The sequence below is a fragment of the Podarcis filfolensis genome, assembly GCF_964270895.1.
Source record: "Podarcis filfolensis genome assembly, chromosome: 15".
Lineage (NCBI taxonomy): Eukaryota > Metazoa > Chordata > Lepidosauria > Squamata > Lacertidae > Podarcis > Podarcis filfolensis.
The window spans coordinates 43,691,235-43,716,124 of record NC_139618.1 but is presented as its reverse complement, the minus strand read 5'-3'; the positions used below and the strand labels follow the sequence as shown (position 1 = coordinate 43,716,124).

At 50.2% G+C, this 24,890-nt stretch overlaps 1 protein-coding gene and 1 long non-coding RNA gene across 5 annotated transcripts in view; one reads left to right on the top strand and one right to left on the bottom strand.

The window, feature by feature from the left end:
• LOC310750767 overlaps positions 1-24,890 on the bottom strand; it is a 150,472-nt gene that overhangs the window by 13,761 nt on the left and 111,821 nt on the right. The gene's annotated exons all lie outside the window — the stretch shown is intronic.
• Positions 8,101-24,890, top strand: part of FGFR1 (fibroblast growth factor receptor 1) — a 106,259-nt gene continuing 89,469 nt past the window's right edge. Inside the window, exon 1 of one of the 4 annotated variants that reach the window (XM_083588516.1) lies at positions 8,101-8,372. The gene's annotated coding sequence lies outside the window, so the exon portion shown is untranslated. The remainder of the gene's footprint in view (positions 8,373-24,890) is intronic. The other 3 variants (XM_083588518.1, XM_083588515.1, XM_083588517.1) reach the window with 3 other exon arrangements.

The following is a 24,890-nucleotide window of genomic DNA, read 5'->3' as shown; positions in this document are numbered from 1 at the left end:
CTCAGAAGGGAGAGACTTGCTGCACTGAAATTTCACGGAGGGTGCCACCTGATGCACGCACACACCCAAGAGCAGGTCTAACCAACTCTGTGGACCTTGTGAGTAAACATGCAAAGGACCAAGCTGAAGAGGTCACTCTTCACTGTGGCAGCAGGGAGGTCAATGCAGAGCACATGCTTTGTATGCAGAAGGTCCCAGGCTCAATCTCTGGCCTCTCCAGGCAGGGAAGAGGAAGACCAGGACATTGGCAAGATACTGCCAGTCAGTGGCTTTGACTGCACATGCTGCCACACGCCCTTGTACAAACCACCAGCAGGGTTCCCCTAGGCTTAGTCCTGGAGCCTGTCCTTGCTGGAGTTTAAGGCAACCATCATGTGCAGAGTTCCTTGGCCACTGACCAGCTTCCATACACCTAGCCTTAAGGGAAGATATTTCTATAGTAGGTTGTAAACTGCTTGAGCTCAAGAACAGAGCAGAAATGTCACTCTGCGTAACACAGGTACAGAAATAGCAGCAATTCTAGGCAGCCGTGAGCTTTGTTCAGCACCTGCCATGGTAGAAACTCTTGCCAACTTCCTCAGGTCTTTTCCCCAGGTTTAAGACTTGATCCTGAGCCTGCTGGCTTGGAAATAAGTCCTGAGGAATTAAATGATATTTACTCATATACTTATTATGGAGTATCACTGAACACAGTAGGGCTTACATCTGAAGAAGCAAGTGTCAGACAGGGAAGGGCCATAGCTTAGTGGTGGAGCATCCGCCTTGAAAGCCAAAGGTCCCAGATTCAACCCCCGCATCTCCAGGTGGGGCTGGGAGAGACCCCTGCCTGAAACCCAGAAGAGCTACTGCCAGTCAGGGCAGAGAAGCCATTTCAGTGTAAGGCAGTGCCCTCCACTCCTTTGACTGCCTGCCAGTTTAGTACACACATGCAGTGTTAAGTTGTGGGTGAACATATCAGACGACACAGCGATTCTTCAAACAGCTCTTGTTTATTCACAGGCCAGAACAGACCTGAACAGCAAACAGCTCAGCCGGCCTGCTTTTATAGGCAGCCGGCTGTCAACATTGTAGCAACCACAACCCAGGGTTTCCCGCCTAAAGTAACTGACGTGGACCTGAGTGAAAACTATCTACACGATACTCCTGGTGGGCAGGGTGAGAACTTCAGTACATAAGACCCCTCCCCACCGAGATAAGGCATTAGTTACAATCATAGTGGTTCCATTACATACAGCAATACCCTTACTGGTTTCAGTAAGGCACATAAGCATATTAATTGACCCTGTTCACCATACAGCTTTACATGTGCAGTTTGTCCAGTGAACATAGTCTTTTAAATATGCTGGGCACTTGGAAACCCTACTGGATTGCCGAGGGCCAGTACCAGAGTCCAGGTGGCCACCCAATTCTGTCTGCGACTGTGGTGCAACCAAATGTGGCGTTGAGCCCGAGTTCCCTGGCTCCGCTGCTGTCGAAGGAACCGCTGCAAGTGGACTCAGCGGACGGTCAGGCACGGCGATGGTCACCGAAATGGCTCAGCTTGACTCCATGCCCTCAGTTTGTGAGGAAGATGTAGGTGGAGCCTCGCCTTCCATTAACGACTGCTCCGGAGCTGGGGCCACAATTGGGGGCACAACGGTAATGTTCAAATCCCCAACCCTGCACCTTAGCTGGTCTATGTGCTGGCGCCAGAAGTGTCCGTTCTCGAGTGCCACCTGGTACGAACGGGGCCCTGTGACTCCCACTACCATGGCTGGCACCCAAGGAATGTCCCCCACAAAGTTCCGGGCAAAAATCTGATTCCCCTGGAATAAAGGACCGTGGCGTGTTAGTACAGCCCGGGGGCTCGGCCACACCAAAGTCTGGGTGTAGCCAGTCAAGCCAGTCAGGGCTCCACCCTGTGGCTGCATGAGAGGTGATGTGCTGCACGAGCAAGTATTCAGTGACCCGCTTGTGCCAGTCCCTCTGTTCCAGGCACACCAGTGCCTCTTTTGCTGAGCGCACCATTCTTTCTGCCTGCCCGTTGCTGGCCGGGTGAAATGGTGCCGTTAGGGCATGGCGGATGCCCAGCCCCAAGAGGTACCTTTCAAAGGTGCCCGATATGAACTGAGGTCTGATGTCTGAGATGAGGACATCAGGACACCTATGAGTTGCAAACAGGCCCCGCAGCACCCAGATGACGGCTTCAGTATTGGTGGAGGGCATCAGGGCCACCTCCAGCCATTTGGAATAGGTGTCCACCACTACCATAAAGGCTCAGCCATGAAAGGGGCCGGCAAGATCGATGTGCACCCTCAACCAGGGTGCTTTGGGCATCTCCCAGGTGTTACCCTTAGCTGCCGGCGGTGCAGGTCTCGACTCTTGGCGTGCTTGACAGGAGGCAACCCACGAAGTGATGGCATCGTCCATGTTAGGCCACCAGACATAACACCGAGCCAACGCCTTCATTTTGACGATCCCTGAGTGGCCGATGTGCAGAGCTTCGACGACGCGTTGGCGGAGTCTTTGGGGAACCATGACTCGGTCGCCCCACAGTAGGCAGCCGTGATGAGCTGAGAGCTCATGCTGTTTGGTTGCAAACGGCTGGAATTCTGGTGCGAAAGACCCTTCCAGCCACCCCCTCCACACCCAGTTGAGTACTCGTTTGATGGTGCTGTCCTGGGCAGATGCGGAGGCTACATAGGCAGCCGATACTGGCGTTGCTGGGAGGTCCTCAATTAGGAGGAGTGATGAAGCAGGAGCCAGGTCTTCCACAAGCGCTGGAAGAGGGCAACGACTGAGAGCGTCGGCATGGCCCATCAATTTTCCAGGGCGATGGACAAGCTGGTAGCTGTAAGCTGCCAGAAAGACAGTCCATCGCAGCATGCGTGGTGAGAGGACTGGTGGAGTTGGTCGATCACCAGGGAGGAGGCCCAGGAGCAGCTTGTGGTCAGTAATGAGATCGGGACTTCCGGGTTGGCGCCATCGCCGAATGGCGGACTCCCTCCGAGCTCCGGAGGGAGCCGGCTCGGCAGGGGCTGGGTTTTACCGCACCGGCGATGCGGGGACCCTTAGAAACCACGGCCACGGGGGCCGTGGACTTGGAGACTCGGCTAGCACCGCTAGCGCCCTCCCGACTCGTGAAGGAGCCTTTTTAAAGGCTACGGATCGGGTGCCGGGGAGAAGCGTGGTGCTTTGAGTCCTCTGCCATCCCTGCCGAGCGAAGCCGCATGCCATCCGGCGGAGAGCGCTGACTTCTTCCATTGAGAATTTGGACTTTTAACAACAACCCGTGAGTAAATTGGAAATCGGGTTTAAAAGAAGAAAAATTTTTTGGATTTGAGACGAGCGGGGGGGGATCTAAAAAGGAAGTCAGTCCCCCTCCCTATTGTAGACATTTTAAAACAAGGATTGGGAAGCCAAGGCCCAAAAAGAACGGTATCTTTGCTAAAATCAAGAATTCCATGATGGGAAAGTACAAGAATTGTGCTGGAGGAAGAATTGAAGGAGAAGGAAAATGCACCCCCCTCCCTGGGAACCGGGGCGATTGAGGAGTGAGCCTGGTGAAAAGAGCCGGTGATTTTGACAGCTGTTAAAGTAGCTGTCAAAGTCGGAATTTTAAAGAGGATTTTATTACAAGGACCTGGCTGGTCAAATTTGTTACAACTTGATATAATTTGTTAAGACTCGAATACAAAATGGCGAAAATACGGAGAACAATCGGATTTTTGGAAACAAAGTCACAACAACCCCCCTAGAGGAGCTTCGGGACATTACAAAGATGGGCGTAAGCCGGGAAAAATACAACACTTCGGAATTTCACAGAACTGGTTATCTCCTGGGAAAGCTGCAAAACTGAAACTGAATCTCGTCTACAGGGTGTTTAGACTAAAAGGAGACAACAGAATACTTTACTGAAGAAGGAAGGGACTGAACGCAAGTTTTTGTTCCTGAATAACAACAACCCATGTAGAGTTACTAAACTTCTGAATAAGAAAGTTTTAGCAGCGGAACAAGAGGAAGCTGGACTATAACCTTGAAAGAACAATGGGGGGAATTTTATAATTTGACATTTTTAAAGATTTAGGAATTAATTTTTAAAAAGTAATCCTAAAAATGGGAAATAATTCTGCAAGGAGTTGGGGGAAAAATGGGATTGATGGACTTAAGACTTCCAGGCTGGAAACATAGATTGGAGGATAAGGGAAATTAAACCGGGGAAGGGGAGGGAGAATTAGAATCCAAAGGCTTGCAACTATTTTCTGAATTGGTTTTTTTTTTTTTCTTTTCTAATATATTTCTTATTTTTTTATACTTTTATTCTGTGTGCTTTTACTTTAATGGGAAAAAAGGGGGACATTGTGGAAAGAAAAGGGGGCGGGCTACGGGGAGAGATCTTTTGCTTTTTTTTATCAAGGGTGTTGCATAAGGTTTGTATAAATTTAAATTTGAACAATGGGGTATATAAATTGTGCTTTAAATCAGAAACAGAACTTGTGGAAACAACAATATGAAAGGGGAATACGGTAGGGGTGGGGGAAGGGGGGAGTCCCAGAAAGTGGATGTTTGAAAATAAGGTTCTGAATGTATCTTCATAATTTCTTTTCTTCTCTTTCTGTATTTTGGAAACTTCAATAAATATTATTTAAAAAAAAAAAAAAAAAAAAAAAAAGTAATGAGATCGAAGGTTCTCCCATAGAGGTATTTGTGGAACCTCTTTACTCCAGCCACAAGTGCCAGTGCCTCCTTGTCGAGCTGGCTGTAATTCCATTCAGCTGGAGACAGCGTCCAGGAGAAATAGGCAAGCGGTGCTTCCCTACCATCTGGAAACCGGTGACTGAGGACGGCGCCGATGCCAAAGGGCGAGGCGTCACAGGCGAGGACCAGCGGCCTGGCTTCACTGTACTGTACCAGCACACTGTCCGATGAGAGGAGGGCTTTGACTGCGTTGAAAGCTGCTGTTTCCCGATGACCCCAGGACCACGGTACCTATGTGCTGAGGAGGCGGTGTAGAGGCTCGGCTAGTGTTGCTTTGTGGTGCAGGAACATGTTGTAGAAGTTCAGCAGCCCCAGGAACACCTGCAACTCCACCTTGCTTTTTGGAATCGGGGCCTGCTGAATGGCCCGGATCTTGGATGCCATCAGGTGAAGACCGGAGGCGTCAATAAGGTAGCCCAGCTGTGGAACGGCGATCTGGCACCTTTCTTTTTTCACCTTGAGCCCGGCCTCCTGGAACCTGGTCAGCGCAGCGCGGATGCGCTCGAACAGCTGCTGATTTGAGTCTGCGGATACCAAGACGTCATCAAAATATGGCACCATGCCCGGAAGCCCCTGCAGGAGACGCTCCATGAGGCTTTGAAAGATGCCAGGAGCCACACTCACTCCGAACTGCAAACAGTGGCACCGGAACGCCCCTCGGTGGGTGACGATCATCTCAGCTTCAGCAGTGGCGTCATCAACAGGCAGTTGTTGATAGGCTCGGGCAAGGCCAGTTTAGTGAAGACCTTACCCTCACCCAGGGAATGCAGCAGGTGGTGGACAACGGGAACTGGGTAAGCGTGCTGCTGAAGTGCCTTGTTGATTGTGCACTTGTAGTCGGTGCAGATTCGTACCGATCCGTCTTGCTTGACGGGCGTGATGATGGGGGTTTCCCACTTGGCGTGGTCAACCGGCTCCAAAACTCCTTGGGTGATCAGCTTATCAAGTTGTTCGTCCACCTTAGCCTTGAGAGCAAACGGGACCCGGCGTGGCTTTAGTTTGATGGGGGCAACTTGTAGAACTAGGCTGAAGGAGATGGGCGTGCCTGTATATTGACCCAAAGTGCCGTCGAAAACCTCACCAAAGTCTTTGATTAGGCCATCAACCTCTGCGTCGGAGATGCAGTTGATGCTGGTGACTTCCAGGCCAAGGGCATCAAACCAGTCTAGCCCTAGGAGGCTAGGCTGCTAGCCTTCAACCACCACCAGTCGGAGCAGGCCTGAAAAATTCTTGAAAGTGACCCGGAACTGGCCAACACCTACCACAGGGATGTCGTTTCCCTGGTAGTCTCTCAAATGTATGTGGTTTGGGCCAAGTTGCCTCTTGGACAGCTTGGGCATGAGTCTTTTGATGGTGCTCCAGGATATGACGGACAAGGCAGATCTCCATGTCCTTCGATGAGCACGGTGACGTGTAGTTTGTGACGCATAGGCGAGTCGGTTTGGCCAATCATGGTTCCGGATGGGCAATGGCAGTTGGTGAGGGCGAAACAGCTTCCCTTGGCGGACCAGGGGGAAGACTTGGACTTGCGAGATGGCAAAGGGGGGGGGTGTTGGACGGAGCCGATCGACAGACCTTAGCGATGTGGCCCCTCCTGGAGCATCGCCGACAGATGGCGTCTCTGAACCGACACTTGGCACGAGAATGGTTGCCTCCACAGCTGGCACATTCTGATTGGCCTGTGGACTTCTGTTTGAACTTCCCTCGCTCCCGCTTTGTCTGTTGCACGTCATCGTCTCCACTGGAGGATGCCTCGACACTGCTGGCCTCTTCGTGATGCACTGGAACTGGCTTCCTAGCAAGGCTGCTGGCCTTGTGGATCTCCTGGGCAGCAGCTTCCGAGGCCACGGCCCCCTCAATGGCTTTCTGCAGTGTGAGGTTTGGCTTGGCAAGGAGATGCCGTTGCAGACGGATGTCCTGGACCCCACAGACGATTCGATCCATCAGGGCATTGTCTAAGTCTCGGAACTCACAGTGCATTGCAGCCTGTCGGAGGGTGGCGGTGTAGTTGTTAATTGACTCCCCCTCTGCCTGGTTCCGGTGGTAGAACGCATGGCGGGCAGCAATCTTGGACGACTTTGGTGCGTAGTGGTTGCGGAGCTTCTCTTGGATCGTGTCCCACGGCTCTGCCTGGACTGCTAGAGGCGCAACCAATGCTTGGGCCGTCTCGAACACCTCAAGCCCCCAGAGACTGAGGAATAGGCTCCACTTCCGCTCCTTTGATACTTCTGTCAGCTTGTTGGCTTGGAGGTAGCAGTCGAACCGAGCGAGGTAGGAGTCCCATGATTCAGAGGCTGGGGCAAACGGCGGTAGAGGCACGAGTGAAGCCATGATTCCGATGCCGGCGTGGAGGCGATGGATGGAACACCGTGCTCTAGCCAGAACGGTCAGCTCTGAATTGGTTCTGTTCAGTGATTTTGCTCAGTGATTCAGCTCAGTTCAGAGGGTGGCCGCATTTGGCTGTGCTCTGATGTCCATCAATCCCACCTTTGTCAGCAGGGTTAAGTTGTGGGTGAACATAGCAGACGACACAGCGATTCTTCAAAGCAGCTCTTTATTTGTAAGCTGGAACAGAACTGAACAGCGAACAGCTCAGCCTGCTTTTATAGGCAGACGGCTGTCAACATTGTAGCAACTACAACCCAGGGTTTCCCGCCTAAATTAACTGATGTGGACCTGAGTGAAAACTATATACAGGATACTCCTGGTGGGTAGGGTGAGAACTTCAATACATAACCTGCAGCCTGATCCTAGACACGCTGTCTTGGAAATGAGATTGTTCCAAGCAAGTATGGCCAGGACTTCAGCCTTATGAGCTGCAAGTTTACTTACCTCTTGCATTTATAACCCATCTTAGAGGGAGCTCAAGGTGATATCCTGTCCTTGCTTCTCCCTGCTCCTTTTGTCCTCTCAGCCACCTCGGGAGGTCGGCTGGGCTGAGAGCGACTGGCCCAAGGGGCGCTTGAGGGCGTGGGAGCCTCGCTCTCCTGGTTCTCCGTCCCAGCTCTAGACGGAGCGGTCTTTGTGGGGAGGGAGGGAGATGGGAAGGCGGCTTCCCTTCCTTCGGAAGCTGCTCCGGGGGCCGAGGGGTCCCTGCTCTCCTGCCCCAAGTCCAGCCCAGAGGGAACAGTGACGCTTCGCAGTCAGACCTGCGCCGATTCGGGGGCTTCTAGGGGACTTCGGCCGGCCTAGGAGACGGACGCGCCTCTCCTCGCTACTCAGCGCTAAGTCCTCCTGGAGTCCACGGGGTTTACTCCCCGGTAAGTGGGGGGAGCCTCGCGGCCAGACTGGGGACAGGGGCTTCGTGGGGCCGGGCTCCGAGCGGAGGCGGCGGCGGCGGCGGCGCCGGAGGGGCGGCGGGCGGGGCGGGGGCGGAGCGAGGCTCCCTCGCGGCTCCGGCGCGGCGCTGCGGGAGCCACTCTCCGCCTGGGCTCCGGCTGCCTCAGCGAGAAGCCGCCGCCGCCGCCGCCGCCGCCAGTTCGTGGCCCGCCGGGAGGAGGCAGCCCTTGGCCCGCCAGCCGCGACGGCCAGGCCAGTCGAGGAGAGCCGCCCAGCCGCCCATTGTTTCCCGGGGCCCGCGCGGCCCTGCCGGGCTCCCGCTCCGCCGCCCGGCCCAGGAGGGACCCAGCCCAGCGGTAAGTCGCTCCAATGCGGCGGCGGCGGCGGCGGCAGAAACTTTTCCCGGCCAACTTGGCGCTGGGCCGCCGGGGCCTCCCGAGACGCGGATCCAGGCGCGGGCGGCGAGGGGGCAGCGGCGGGGCTCGGCCAGAAGCTGGCCAACTTCCCGCGGCTCGGCGGCTGAAGCGGGTCCGCCATCGCCCCCGGCGTCGGGCTCCCGGCGGTGCAGCGCGGGCGGCGGGGGGCCTGGAGCGAGCAGCCCGCCCTGGGGCTGCTGGGGGGGGGCGGGATGGGAGGAAGCGGGCGGCGGCGGGGGGAGCGCGGCGACTCGCCGCCGTCGGGGGAGCGGAGCAGGCTTGGCCGCCTCGCCGTCGCTGTGGACTGAGCTGCGAGCTGCGCGGCCGCATCCTGCTGGCTGGGAATCGCCGCTGGCGGCGGATCAGCGCCCGACGGGGCCGGGGAGGCAAGGGCGCTCTTGGCACGCTCAGTCGACCTGCGTTTAGCAGCTAAGCTGGTTCTGGGGATCGACTTGGTACGTTTTGGTTTTTAGGCAAACCCCTTTATGGGCGACCTGGGAATCCGGGCGCCTGCCCGCTGAAGCCTTTGCTTTAACCCCCGAATCCCGACCCCTCGCGAAAGCGAAGTCGGCATGAGGAGCTGCCTTGGCTCGCGGTCTCAGCTTGAATTGCCGGCCTTCTCTTTCCGCTCTCAGAATGAAGATTGTACGCTCCTTGAGGGCAGAGAGTGTTCTCTCTCTTGCCGAGCATCAGGCAGCGGATGGGTAGTTGCGGCTGAGTGGTAGTTATTCTGAAATAACTCCTGTCTGCGCCAGAGCAAGGTGTGATCTTTCTGTGGCTTGTGCTTGGGTTGCCTAAGGCAAAGGATCAGCAGCAGGTGGGGGCCCCAGCGCTGCCACCCCCACATCCTAGGAATATCAGCTGCCCTCCCAGTCGCCAAACTGGAGAGCTGCAGGGTCTGTGGAATTGGGAGCTGGGGGCAGACCCTGAGGACTCTGCCCCTCCTCCTGGGAAGCCAGGAGCTGAGCTTGCTTGTCCCTGTTGCTCAATGTGACTGTTGGTGCACCTTTTACACAGACCTAAGAAATGCTGTAAGCTGCCACCTGTTAAAGTTTGAAATCTATTTGCTCTGAAAGGTTGGGACAAAGGGTGAGGTGTGTGAGCCGGCAGGCATCCAGAATCCCTCTGAGATGCCTGTTTCTTACTGGGTTCCTGGAAAAAAACCAACCCCACACCCCGTCCTTTCCCTTATGAAGGCTGGTTCAGAGGAAGGAGCCCCGCTTCTCCCCTTGCTACTTTGCACCCTGCTTGGCTTGAAGGGGAGGGAAGACTGCTCTTGAGAGCCTCCTGGCATCTTAAAGACTAAGAGATTTACTTGTGCTGTGATCTTTTGTGGACTCCAGAGCTGCCTCCATTAGCTGCATGAGGCCTTCTCCTCCATTGGCAGCAGTGGGCTCCGGGGTGGGGGGAGCCCAAAGCCCCTAAATGTAGGAGCTACAGTAAGTCTGTGACATTTCTGTGCAATGCCCAAATGTGTTCAAGAAAAGTGCAGGGTCACCTCTTCTTATCTTGTGCACAGGTTTGGCTCTCATCCCAGGAGCTTAAGTTACAGTAAATCTGCTGAGGTACCGCTGGACTCTTAGCTGCCGGCGAGAGACTCAGCGCAGTGATTCCTATGGAATTTGTTGACACAAACAGACTGAAGAGTGCCTGCTTTGGAGAGCTGACAAAACCGTATGTTGTGCAAATGAAAGCACATCTAGTCAAAAGTAAATCCTATTTAGTTCAGTGGGGCTTACCCTCTAGTTACAGGGCTGGGGAACCTTGGTCCCAAGCCAGATGTGGCCCTCCAGGTCTCTGTTTGGCCCTTACAATTCTTCCCAGGTCACACGCCTCCAGCCATATTCCACACCCTCCTTGAATGTTTTCCCCAGGCTAGAATGTGTCCTTGACCTCTGGTGGGTGCATAGAAACTTGGTTAGCCTACAAGGTTAGATTTTTCTTCCCGTTTTTGCCTCTGACTCTGCCCACCACTGCCATGTGGCCCCTAGAAGGCTGACCAGAAGTGAATGTGGCCCTGCAGCTGTAAAAGATTCTCTTCCATTGCTTTCCTAGCATGTCCAGGAATTCAGCTGCAAGCTGACTTCCACTGCTATGGAAAGCAAAAAAGATGAGCCTTCAGAGCACATCCTGGGACAGCCATAGTGCAATATAACAACTATGATTGTTCTTCTTTGAACGTTTATTTCTTGCCAACTGTGTGTTATGAGCTGGCCAGAATGTTGATACAATGGAATTCATGCCCAGAAGGACTTAAGAGATGGCAAGTGCCTAGCAATTGAGAGGCAGCAGGGTAAAGCCTTTTGGGACTCTGGCACACATTTGCAAAACTGAGCAACTGCTGAAACAGCCCACCACCGTCTGCTTTATTGGCTACAATGAATGCTGCTTTTAAGGGTGACCTTGTGGCTGCACCTCCACCTGCAGGTGACTCATAGGCAACCCCTAAGACAAGTTTGTTTTGTGGAATGCTCTCCAGAGGTTGGCCTGGCACCTTCATTATATATTTTAGGTGCCAGGCAAAAATGTTCCTCTTCAACCAGGCCTATCCTACAGCTTTTCAAAGGTGGGCTTTTTGTTTTGGTTTAATTATTCACTTGTGTTTTATGTTGCATTTTATTCTTTGAACCAGCCGCGGATCTCTTGATGAAGGGCAGTATAGAAATGTAATAATAAAAAAATTCTGTCTCCAAATGGTGGTGCAGGGAAGAGCCAGTCACTAAATGGTGGCAGGTGGAAGCAACCTTTGGCACAACTGATTGGCAAGTCCTGCCATCTCTTTATGCTCTGTTAACCTGTGGATTGTTAGAAAGTGCTAATTTCCTTGCCGCAACATTTTCCTTATGGCAAGGTGTTCCAAAGCTCAGCTTTCATCAAGTTAAAGATAGACATTTATTTTGGAGGTATTGTGACGTACGTAGCCTCCTTATTGTAGGCAGAAGTTCTTGATGCAGAAGCTCAGCGTGAAGGAGTCTGTTCCTTTCTATTTTCCCCTTTCCAGCCCCACTTGCCTTTTGCCTAATTCCATCTCCTCAACCACCAGATCCTGTCATCCCTTGTCCTCTGAAAGCCCCCTTCCTTTCCTACCCCAGTTTATTTAATATGAAACAATAACAACAGCAACAACCTGTTATCTTGCTCTCTAATTCCCTTCTGACTCTTCCCCTCATGGCATGGCTATGGGGAAGGGCAGGCGGGGGGGGGGCTATGGCCCCAAGGCCTACCTGAAATTGGTCCCAAGCCCACTCTTAGGGAAACACTGGCCAGGGACGCATTTTAACAGCTGTGACAGCCAAGTTCCCAAGTGATGCTAAATTTATTACAGAACTATATGCATCTGGGAAAGGGGTCGGATAATTCTGGTCACCTGACTGGTGTCCCAAGAACAAAGTCCCCCTTTGGGGATAATTAGGAAAGGTTTGATGCATCTGAAAGGGAATATATTGGAGAAATAGAAAAAAGCAGCTGAAATGATCATGAGGCTGGAGCAATTCCACTTTGAGGAAAGGTTGCAATGTGTGGGTCGTTTTAGCTTTGGGGGGCAGAAAGATGAAAGGGAGTGGGAAGACTTCAGTGCCAGATAAAACCCTGTGGAGACCCCATGACAGCCAAAATCTTGGGTGGGGGGGACTCTCTAGTGGGATAACACTGAACTAAGAAAGCTTGATTGTAATTTTCTTTCAATATCAAATCAATATTATTTTGATCTGTTGTCATGGGGCCCCTAAAAGGTTTGGGGCCCATAGGCCAGTGCCTACTTTGCCTATTTGGTAATCCAGCTCGGGGAGACACAGCTCAAGGGTCCTTGCACCAGGTGCCATGATGGGCACCAACTTAGATGGCTTTTATGCAGGATTAGACAGATGCATAGAGGAAAGGGCTGTCAGTGGCTGCTGGTCCTAATGGCTACTTTTGCCTCCAGGATCAGCATCCCTGAGTAACGGCTTACTAGAGGAGAGGAATATCAGGAGAGGCCTGGGGCTCCCCATGGGCCGTGGGGCAAGGGGGACTAGGGAGGCCTTTGGTGTGTGAGAGCCGAGCTCTTGCTATGCTCTGAAAGGAGTTGGCTGTTCCTGGCGAAACTGCTTGGCGTTGTTCGGGGGTGGGGGATTGTTCTCTCCTTGACAGGATGGCACTTTTGGCTTGATGGGAATTTTCAGTTCCTACTGTTTCTGAGCTGCTTTTCTTTGTGAGCTTCTCACTTGATGATTCAGAACGGTGACTTGTGTGTGAATGAGCTATCACAGATCAAGCATCCCAAGAAAAAGTTTAATGGCTTCATGCATGGCCTCAAAAGCAGGGCTTTTCAATGGAATCATTTCACATGTTCGGCATGAATGGATCAGTGGTCCTGCACCTTGACTAAGCAGGAAGTGACTCTTGCACGACAAATAAGGTTAAGTGTGAGTTAAATACTTGGCAGAGATTTTTCTCAAGTTGTGTTGGCCTTGAATTCAAGAGTTTGAGAACCAGGACTGTTTTACAGTGAGGGATAGCTAAAACTGGTATATGTTTCAAACCTGCAAGCTTCCATCCTTTGTCAATGTGCAATTTAATTTTTATTCACTGCACATATCCCTCCAGCCCCAAATGGCTATTATACAATCCTGGGAACTCTTAAGGAAAGATTCCAAATACCACCAGATCCTAACCAGATCATAAATACACTCCCTAGAAATTTATCCCATTGATACTTCTATCTTGAAAAGGTGGGAACAGACCAAATGATAATTGGCACTTCTTTTGAAGTTTGGCATTCTGTAACTGAAGAGTATTTCTTGGAACATATTACAAGACCTATAAAAGACATAATTCTGTTGTTGCATTGTTCAGCCAGTTTTGATTTGTTCACTTCTGTTTAAACTGAACCCATCTAAATCTTAGAACCATGGAATTACAGAGTTGGATGGGACCACAAGGATCATCTAGTCCCACCGCCTGCAATGCAGGAATCTTTTGACCAACGTGGTACTTGAACCCACAGTCCTGAGGTTAAGAGTCTCATTCTCTACCAACTGAACTTGCTTGACCAGTGTTCAGATTTTCCTGGGTTTTCTTTGACTTATCCAGCATGGCTTAAGGGACGAAAGTTCAGCCACTGGGAATTGAGGGTTGTAGGTTCTTGGCAGATTTGTGAAAAAGGTTTGTGTATTTTATACCTACCTCTGAGTAAGGGATGGGGAATTTGTGGCCCTGCAGATGCACTTGGGCTCCCAACTTCAGTTAGCCCCACCCTGTGCCGCAGGAGCAGTCAGTCAACTCTTTATTAGCAAAAGTACAACCTCCACAGAGTTGGTTCAGTGTTAGACCTACTGGGCACACAGTTCACACTCCTTGGGGTCTTACTCCATGAAGATCAGTTGCCTAGACTGAAAGTTCCAACCTCCCCACAGCCAGCTAAGACCCCTCCTCTCCAGGGCTTTCCCCAAGCAATCGGAGACTATGCCTGTGTGCAGCCAACCTCTCCTCCACCCTTTTCATACTTCTTCTGGTTCTGGGAGACAAGGGGGGAGGGGAGCCTGTCGCAGCAGGAGACAGAGACATCCGTGAGTCTTCACCAGCCTGGCTCATCTCTGCCTCTTAGTCTCCCTCTTCCCATGCTTCAGCTTCTGCCTCTGATTCTGGACAGACTCTCCCAACCCGGTTCCCTCTTCAGCTTCCACCACCTCTTCCTCCCAGTCTTCTTATCCCTCTCACCTCTCATTGTTTCCTTACCCCTACTCCCTGGTCTCTGAGCTGTCTTCCCTTGAGGGTTCCCCAGCTGGTTCCTCCCAGCATTTCTCTGTGTCCAACCTGTCCGTGACAACCAGCATGGCCAGTGGTCACAGATGATGGGAGTTGTTCTCTAGCAACATCTGGAGGGCACCAGATTCCACATCCCTGCTCTAGGACTTCAGCTTCAGTTGTTGTGTAATTGTGCCTTGCGAAAAAGGAGAATATTCAGCTGCTACTTTGCAATCTAGATTATCCCAGGGTGGATGGTGCTCTGAAAGAGCCACAGCTGCCCCAGATGTATCAAGACTATTAGAAGGTAAAGATGAAGAGAGACCCCCTGTGGCAATGAGAGGGGTGGGCACAGAGTGGGTGACCTGCATAGAGAGAGTGTCCTGGGATGGGGAGAGAAAAGGGCTAAAGGTTAACAGATGGTTGGGCAAAGAGAAAAGAGAACTAGAGAGGGAAGAGGACGTTAACAGAGTGGGCTGAAAACAAAAACACTGGGTTAAGAATGTGACCAAAATGCCTTCATCTGGCACATTGGTCTAGGAGTGTGGTCCAAGGGTGGTTAGGTGGCTATGCATTTAGATATTGGGGGTAGAATTCTGAGCCATTTTGCTTTGTGTGAATAAGATCCTTTGGATTTCTCTTATTACAATCAACCAGGAGTTTTGTGGCACCTTAAAAACTATAAAATTTATTATGGCATTAGCTTTTGTGGACAAAAGTCCCTTTCATCAGATGCATAAAATTCAAGAATATTGGCGACATCGGATGAAGTGGACTGTAGTCCTTGACTACCCACACGCCCATTGAGCATTAATTCGCAAACTAGTCTGTTGTGGCAGAAATGTCTGTACCACAAGAAGCAAGAACCAAATGTCTCTCTGATTCTCAAGTTACCCCTTCCTAGAAGAGGCTGCCTGCTCTGTAGGAGCGGCTCTGTCTGCCTCCCTGCCAACCTCTGCAGGAGGCTGGCAATTGTGCCGCTGGTGGTTGGGGTTTGCAGCTCCACCTCAGACAGCCCTGCTCTAACCACTACACTGCTCTCTCCCTTTGTTAGAGACAGGCCTTAGAGGTGGGCATAGCGGCCTCAATAATTTCCTAGCACTTTGTGTGAATGTGAGAGAGATAAAAAGTGGGTGCACATGTCTAGGCTTGGGGCTTGTCAAGAACAACTCAGGGGTCTTTTGGTGTAGAAAAGCAAACCAATAGGGAGTTTTGGAGAAATGTCAATACAGTGGTACCTCGGGTTAAGTACTTAATTCGTTCCGGAGGTCTGTTCTTAACCTGAAACTGCTCTTAACCTGAAGCACCACTTTGGCTAATGGGGCCTCCCGCTGCTGCCGCACCGCCGGAGCACGATTTCTGTTCTCATCCTGAAGCAAAGTTCTTAACCTGAAGCACTATTTCTGGGTTAGTGGAGTCTGTAACCTGAAGCGTATGTAACCCGAGGTACCACTGTATTCACACTACGATTCTACTCTGCTCTTAAACCACATTGACTGCTGCGACGTTTTCCCCCATGGAACTCGGGGAATTTTAATCTTGTAATATTAGTGGAAGTTTGGCACTCCTTGGCAAGCCCATCTGCCAGGAAGCCTTGTTGCCTGAAGTGTGTAGTGCTGGCAACTTTCTTCAGAGAGCTTCACTTTGGGGATGAAGTCCCAGTTGAAAACATTGGCTTCCTTCCCATGTAAATAAGTTTGGGATTATGGTAAAAATGCTTGTTGTGTTTTTAAGTTTTCAAAGCACTTAAGTACAGCAACCCTGCAAAGTAGGCCAATATTATTCTGATATGTGGAAGCTTGCCTAAGCCCACCTATGAGCTGGATTGCAGGTAGGGGACTTCCAAGCTGAGTAATTGCCAGGGAAGCCAAAAAGTTGGGGCAGTAACTGTCCAACCCCAAGCCTTCCACATTGATTTGTCTGCCTTGGACTTTCTGCACATTGAGGGTGACTCTGGGGAGCGATCTCTAAAATGCCCATCACTGTCTGCACCCAAACATATTACGCCTTCGTGAAGCAAACTCCGTGTAGGACAGGACGGGGCAGACTTCAGGCTTGAGGCTTCTACTAGATTTTTTTACAAGAACCCCAAGGCCCAACCAGGTGTAAAATAGTGATTTGTGTGCAGTGCGGAGCATAGAATCGAGGAGCAGAGTGTTCATCCCTGTAAATTTCTTTTAATACCAGAACTCAGCTCAGTTTCTTTCTCATCTTACTCTGCTTCCAAGAGCCTGGTTTAAGAGCCTCAAAAAAGTAGTAGTAGAAAAAGTCATATTTGTTGTTAAACTGCTGGGAGTGAGAAAACCATGGCTGATCTTCTGCAAATCACCCAGAGATCTATCCCCGATCCCTGCCCCCCACCCCGCCCTGGAATGCTCCCACTTTCCTCTGGACCTGTGGATTCCAGGGACCAGCTGTCTTTCAGAGAACCTTGCCTGTCATTATGGATCTGCTCACTGAGAACTGCAAAGCTTCATTGGAACTGCAGAGTTCCCAGGAACGCCAACGAAAAAACAGCTCCACTTGCGAGGGAGCATGGGAAAATAACTCTCCTAGTGGCCGGCAGCCTGCGGCCATTTCACTCCCAAACGTGATTAAGATGTGAGTGTTGGGCGAAGGGTAGGGAATAAAGAGCTGCATTTCTGGGCTTCAATGTTGGAACTCACCTCTGGTGCCTTTGGTCAGAAAGGGGGTCGACCCATAAGTTCCATGGAGAAATTGCTTCTCTCTCTCTCTCTCTACATATATATATGCCAGAAGCAGCCCCACAAGGAGAGAAGATTTGAAACACATCGTCCGACTTGAGCAGATGGATTTCTGTGGACCTTTTGCTTCCCTCAGATTTAGTAGATGTAAACGATCAGGGGAAGTAAGAGAGGAATGGGGAGCTTGCCAAGCCTTGGCTGTGTCAAGGTCTCTCACATACTTCTTTGGCAGGAGGCCATTTCTCTCCACTGCCCCACATGAGCACTTCACTTCTGTAACGGGGGGGTGCTGGCATGCATTGGTGCCCCTACATTGTCGTCTTCAGAGAGGATTAAAATACATCAAGACAGTCGCTGACTGGAATGGAAAGAAGCCTCCGCTTGGGAACAAGACTGTGGGCTGGGGAAGAGCCCTCCATTACGTGCAATTCCTCTTCCAAGGAGGACAGGGCCTGGCTCTGCTGAAGAGGCCTTTCTTCCTTTCAGGAGAGACAGGATCTTTATCAGTCTCCCGTAGATCAGGATCATCTGTCCATTTTTTAAAACTGAAGCTGATTCAAAACGTCTTTTGAGGATGAACCAAGCAGGTGGCCATTTGGAGGCATTAATGGCAGCAGAGTGGGAGGCGGTCATGGGACACAATCCTGCTGTGCAAGCCCCTTTGGGATGAGCAGGATGAGCTCTAGAGCACACGGAAGAGGAAGGCTCTGAATTGGGCTTTCCGTTAGGAGGAGGAGAAAGCAGGTGGGTGATGTTTGGGATCCCTCTCCCCAGTCGTCTTCTGTGCCAGCCAGTTGCGTCTGCGGCCTGTGAAGAAGAAGAAGAAGAAGAAGAAGAAGAAGAAGAAGAAGAAGAAGAAGAAGAAGAAGAAGTCCCTCCACTGCAGTGGGTGGGCAGTTTTTTGCCCCAGGTGTACCTGAGAGCTGATTCTAACCACCTGCTTCTCTGGCTTCCCTCTCTTCTCCCACAACTTCCGTTGCACCTGGCCAGCTGGGGAACAGAAGGTGCAGTCCTGACGGGATGGGCTTCACTTGTGCAGGCTCGTGGGTATGGGGAAGATAAATATTTGGTCCTCTAGGGCAGGCCTGTCCAGCGCCCAAGAGACTGTGATCTACTTCTATAAGTAAACTGGCAGTGATCTACCCATTGTCATTGAGGATTGACCACAGTTGTTGAGCTTTTTTTAAGGAAGAAAAACGCTCACCTCAAACTACACCACTTACAGACGCACGCAGCAATAAAGGCAATAATCAAATTCACCAACGCAAAGAGAGAATGACAAACTCTGCCCACTTCACACAACGGAGGAAGGGGGCAGAAACTATCATTTCGCAGTTTTCATCAGCCAACGGTCAATACGGTTCCCACAATCGACCAGGATCAACAGGGGGTCTACCTGTTGATCGAGGTCGTCCAGTTGAACTTGACTGCTCTAGGCAAGAAATGTCCCCACCCCAGCACATGCGAAGCCGCCTCTGCTCCCCCCAAGCGGCCCAGAGGTCTTTAGCTGGCCACATGGCTATACATGGCAGACCCCATGTGCTGCGGCTGCTTTGGGGGAGGTATCTGCTGGTCATTTCTTTAATATATATATATATATATATATATATATATATATATATATATATGATTTTCTTGGTTTACAAAAGTACACGCCTTGTCTCTTTTTTCAGGTTGTGCAGTCTTTCTTACAAATCAGTTACATTTGTTGTGAGACATGAGTGCTGAGTGCAGTATTCTGCTTGTGCTCTTGGTCTGCCTGCTAGGTGTGAGTCTGCAGTGCTGGGAGGAGGCTGCTGCTTGCTTTTGCATACCTGGATGTTGACTTTTCTGAATCTGCTTTAACCATTAATTTGTGTGTTTCCTTCCTCTGTTCCCAGTGTAATTAAATAGGTTTTATTTAAGCAAATTGTTTCTGGCCTGACATGTAGAGGTGCACAAAGCTCTCAGGGAGGATTTTTTCTGCCTCTAGTTTTTAAGTGATCTTGTTAATTGTTGCATAAATTATTGGGCGTGCAGTCTGGTAAAGGCTTGAGTGGGAAATCTAGTCTAACCTTTTGTGCATGGAATGAATTCAGCAAGTATGTAAATGACTGCTTCTGTGGTGTTCTACTGTTATCATTTCCAGTTGACTAGGAAACCTTTGTTAACTGGTAAGGAGTGGCATATTTTTTCAGGTTCCTAATGAGGATTGGTATAGCATAATTGCTATAAGACTGAGATATGGATCAAGGGCCAATGTTAAAAACTCAGATATATAAGCTAGGCACCAAATGCCTCCTTAAACCAAGGTTTCTTTTTTTTAATAAATATTTATTAAGTTTTCCAATTTTATGCAAACACAAAAAGAAAAAGAAAAAGAAAAATATTAAAAACAAATTGATTTCAATAACAATTTTTCAGTAACATGTTTCTTTGACTTCCTCATACCTCCCCTTCTTGTTTTCTAGTTCAAATTGTTAATCCAGCAAATCCTAATCTCTTAACATTCCTTTTAATTAACACCTTATTTTCCACTCAACTTTTTAAATTTTATGACTTAAACAATTTTAATCCCTGTTATCTTTATCATAACAGCTAGAGACCACAAAAGTTCAATCCAGCATCTTTTCAGAGTTCATTAATTTTGTAGTATTTCTGTAAATAGTCCTTAAATTTCTTCCAATCTTCTTCTGCCGACTCTTCTCCCTGGTCGCGGATTCTGCCGGTCATTTCTGCCAGTCCCATACAGTCAATCAACTTCATCTGCCATTCTTCCAGAGTGGGTAGATCTTGCGTCTTCCAGTGCTTTGCTATAAGTATTCTTGCTGCCGTTGTAGCATACATAAAAAAAGTTCTGTCCTTCTTTGGCACCAAATGGCTGACTATGCCCAAGAGAAAAGCCTCTGGTTTCTTCAAGAAGGTATACTTAAATACCTTTTTCATTTCATTATAAATCATTTCCCAGAAAGCCTTAATCTTTGGGCACGTCCACCAAAGGTGAAAGAATGTACCTTCAACCTCCTTACATTTCCAACATTTATTATCGGGCAAATGATATATTTTTGCCAGCTTGACTGGGGTCATGTACCACCTGTATGTCATTTTCATAATATTCTCTCTTAAGGCATTACATGCCGTAAATTTCATACCTGTGGTCCATAACTGTTCCCAGTCAGCAAACATAATGTTGTGTCCAACATCTTGTGCCCATTTAATCATAGCTGACTTAACCGTTTCATCCTGTGTATTCCATTTCAGCAGCAAGTTATACATTTTTGACATAATCTTAGTTTTAGGTTCTAGCACTTCTGTTTCTAATTTGGATTTTTCCACCTGGAAGCCAATTTTCTTGTCCAAATTGTAAGCCTCCATTATCTGAAAATAATGGAGCCAGTCTCGCACTTTCTTTTTTAGTTTCTCAAAGCTCTGCAATTTCAGTCTATCTCCTTCTTGTTCCAAAATTTCCCAATATTTTGGCCATTTGGCCTCCATATTGAGCTTTTTCTGGGCTTTCGCTTCCATTGGTGACAACCACCTTGGGGTCTTATTTTCCAGTAAATCCTTGTATCTGATCCAAACATTGAACAAAGATCTCCTAACAATGTGATTTTTAAATGCTTTATGAGCTTTAACCTTATCATACCACAAATATGCATGCCATCCAAAAACGTTGTTAAAACCTTCTAAATCCAAAATGTCTGTGTTTTCAAGAAGCAGCCAGTCTTTCAACCAGCAGAATGCTGCTGATTCATAGTACAGTCTAAAGTCTGGCAGGGCAAAGTCACCCCTTTCTTTTGCATCAGTTAAAATCTTATATTTTATCCTGGGCTTCTTGCCCTGCCAGACAAATTTAGAAATGTCTTTCTGCCACTTCTTAAAACAATCCATCTTGTCCACAATTTGTAATGTTTGAAACAAAAATAACATTTTAGGCAATACATTCATCTTTATAGCTGCTATTCGACCCATCAAGGAAAGCTTCAAATTTGACCATATTTCGAGATCTTTTTTCACTTCTGACCAGCATTTCTCATAGTTATTTTTAAATAAGTTCCCATTTTTAGATGTCATATTGATCCCCAGATATTTCACTTTCTTCACCACAGTCAAACCTGTTTCATTCTGAAATTTCTCTTTTTCAAACAATGTCAAATTTTTCTCTAAAACCTTAGTTTTGGACTTGTTCAGTTTAAATCCTGCCACCTGACCAAATTCTTGAATTAATTCTAAAACTCTTTTGGTACTAGATTCTGGCTCCTGTAATGTCACTTAAACCAAGGTTTCAGCTGTCGAAACACAATGTCTCGTTGCCATTTTGGAGCTAGATGGGTCTAAAGTCTTATTTTTCCAATGACGGACTAACTGTGATTGAGTCTCAGTTAAACACCTGGATAGTTCAGATGACTACCTTGAGCTGGGTTAAGCGTTTTGAGAACTTAAAGAAGAAAAGTCCCTTAATCTAGGGGTTGTCCCTGGATGAAGTGATTCAGATGTCACCTCTGTCACAGACTCACTCACTAGGTGCCCTTAAGTAACCAACTGTCTCTCACTCTCGCTCATCTTAAGACAGGGGCAGGGGCGTAGCAAGGGGGTTGTGGTAGCTGCGGTCCGCCCCGGGTGTCCCCACTGAGGGGGGGGGGAGTGACAAAATGGTGGGCGGCACTCACTGCGGGGCCTGCCTGAGCCATGCATCTCTCTTGGGAGTGACGCGGTGGGTTGAGTCCCCGCAGGCTCTGTGCTGCCCAAATGGTCCGCCCGCCGCCTCCCCCTCAGCTGTAGGGCGGCTGAGTGGGAGGAGGCAGGCAGACTCCTTGGAGGTCCTGCGGTGCCCCGTTGGGTGGCTGGCCCCGCCCCCGGTCACAGGGTACGCACGCTGCCCGAGGCGCCCGATCGGCTTGCTTTGCCGCAGGTCGGGGGATGGTGATAACAGTGACCTACCCTACAGGTTTGCTGTAAAGATTACAAGTGGATGCACCCTTCTTCAACCTGGTGCCATCCACGTTGTCAGGGAATCAGGAGCAGGAGCACTGGGGAGAGAGGATTGGGAGAGCGAAGGGGAAGAATCCGAGGGCAGCGTAGGGGAGTATGACAGTGGCCCGAGAGATTCCATGAGCTTCTCCAGCGAATCAGAAGATTCCCAGAAGGGGGCGCCGATGGTCAGGGCAAGGGGGGTCCCAGGGGGGACGCACCAGAAACAAGGAGCCAGAGGGGAACCCCAAAGCAGCAGTGGGGGATCGGGACCAGTTTCCCCACCAGAGCATAGTGGGGGGGAAGAGTCACATGTGTCAGGGGCAGTGTCTCCTCCAGAGAGGGAGTCAGGGCTGACCACGCCTCCAACGGAGGGGAGGTCAGTTGCAGCTAGCCCCCCCGAAGGGGGAAGCAGTGACAGCAGCAGTGGAACGGTCAGGAGGAAAGCTGCTGGCTGGGCGCGCGCGCCAAGTTCAAATGTGCAGGCGCGCGGAACAGCAGGAGACCCGGATGGGGAACCAGCTCCTAAAGCCCGCCGGAGGGAGGGAGAAGGCTCAGGGGAATCAGCGGGAGAAGAGGCTAGAAAGGGCGGAACCCCGGCGGGCAGGCGGACCCAGAGGAGGAAGGAGCAGCGGAGAAGGTGGAGCAAGGCTAGAATCTTAAATTGGTGTCAAGGGGGAGGAGACTCAGACGGAGCATCAGCGGTCTGACACTTGAGACGTGGAGCTGCGCGCTGCGGCTCTGGAAGTGAAACTGAACTTCAATAAAGACTTTTATACTTAACAACGAAGCAGCGTTGGTCCTTTGTGAGCTGGGACCTAGGGTAGCTCTGACACACGTGTTTTGAACTACAACTCCCATCAGCCCCAGCCTGCCTGGAACTTTTTCCAGTCTGGGGTTTTTCATTGCCACAGCAGGGGGTCCAATTCCAGGGGTGGGAAGAAGCAAATGAAAACTTTGCAGAGCAACAAATGCATCTCTTGCTTTGGTTCAGCCACACAAGTGTCGGAGGTTTCTCCACCTGGTTCAGCCAGAGGAAGGACACCTTCCCGAGAGTTTGGGGAGAGGGCCAGTGGGTGGTGTGGTCTGGCGAGAGTGCGCAGAGCCAGACAGGGAGGCCTGGAGGTCTGCATTTGGCCTCCAGGCTGATGTTTGCCACCCCTGCTCTTCTTGGGAGAGGGGAAATAAACTCTGTGCCTGTTCAGAGGGACAGTTCTTTTGGAGACATTCTCTGATTCTGTGAGCTTAGGGAAGAGTCCCTGTCAGTGGGTTTTAAGGATAAACCCCGTCCTCAAATCAAGGGGCCCCTGTGCCAGCCTTCCCCCAACTGATGCTGGGGTGCCCAGGCCCTGTTTGTGGGCTTCCCACTGCTCAGATGCTTTCAGACCACCACTTCTTCATTCCCCACCATTAGAACCGCAGCTTGTGCCTCATGGGAATTGCAGTCCCAAACATCTGTCGGGAGGCTGCATGGTTGGAGGAGGTTAATCTACAGTGTCTCTCTTTCACCCGCCCTTCTTTCTGCCTCAGAATAGTCCTGGACGTTTTTTTGACCTGTGGTAATTGGCATGGCCTGATTTTAGGCTTCCTGTGGGTCTGTTTGGAAGTTGTGTTTTTAGCACAGTGTCACATAGCTGAGCCCACGGAGCCGGCGGGTGACATAGGAGGAGGCTGATGGTGAGCTGAAGTTTCCATTGCAGCTGAATCACCCAGCAGCTTCTCTTCGATTTATTTCCCCCCTCCTCCCGCTGTGTGAAATATGGAGAGCTAATTCTGTAACCAAACAAAAGCAAGCCTCAAGGCTGTTTGTGTTCAAGGTACACAGTTGGGGTGGGGAGGAGTTGGCAACAGACGTCAGCTGGATTTATCCGTTTTATATTCCTGGCTTTGCACTGGAGCATCTGAAATGCTCTTTTTGTGTAGGTTGGACCTGCTGGCCCCGAGTTCAGCCAAGACTCTGCTCTGCTCCAGGGAAAGTGCCCCAAGGCTTCCTTGGTCTGTAGCAGAAGCTGCCCAGAGTGACTGGGACAACCCAGCAGATGGGCAGGGGACAAATAATAACATTATTATAGTATTATTATTAGGGAACCCTGTTGAACTCGGGGGCCATATTACCTTCTGAGCGGCCTTCCCAAGGCAGCAAGTTGGTGGGTGGCAGGCCAGGAGGCAAAGCAATGAATGTACAGGTTCCTTTTGACAGTGGGTTGGTTTCTGCACCTCATCCTGGCAAGAAAGAGTAGTTATGAGAGTCAAGGGATGTAGATGGGAAGGGGGTGTGACCTGGGGAGCGTCCCAGCGGCCAAAGAGGCCCCCCAGTCTCAAATGGCTTGGGAGCCAAGTTCCTGCATGACTCCTTCCTGCCACTGCCAGCCTGGGCTTTGAGATCTTCTGGGGAGGACATTTGTGTAATTCTGTTGAGGAGCATAACCCATGTCAGTGGCATGAGGAAGGGCCTTCTCTGCTGGGGCGCCCCGTTGGTGGAATTTTGCCATAGAAGTCTAGCCTGTGTGTCTCTCGTCCAGTTTCAGGTGTGGTGCAAAGGACCACCCACCTGCCAATCTCATGACTTCATTCAGGCTTCACTAGGGCAGGGTGATAAATTGATACATTATCCAAAACCAGTTTGAAGTCCATATCAGGATATTGGTTTCATAATATTTCACCTGGCAATATATCGCGAATCATGATGTGTGTGTGTGTGTCCTATGCAAAAATCCCAATGTGGGAGAAACCGTGAAACCAGCCAATAGCTTCATCCTTATTTCAGACATCATGATATATTGGTATATCACACTGTTTAGCTGGTGATATAGCATGATGTTGAAAACCAGATATTGCCCAGCCCTAGGCTTCATGTGATGACTGCTGCTGTCCCCTGTTCTCCGGGGAAATGCTTGGGCTGCTTCAAGCAGCACTTTAAGCAGCATATAATGCTTTTAAATGAATGAATGTAAAAGTGTGCCTGGAGAAATCAACTACCCTCAAGTCCCTGTCATGTGGAAGATGGAGCCTGTTTCCTGATGCTCCAGAGGAAGGAGATTCCAACTACAGTGGTACCTCGGTTTATGAACAGTCTAGT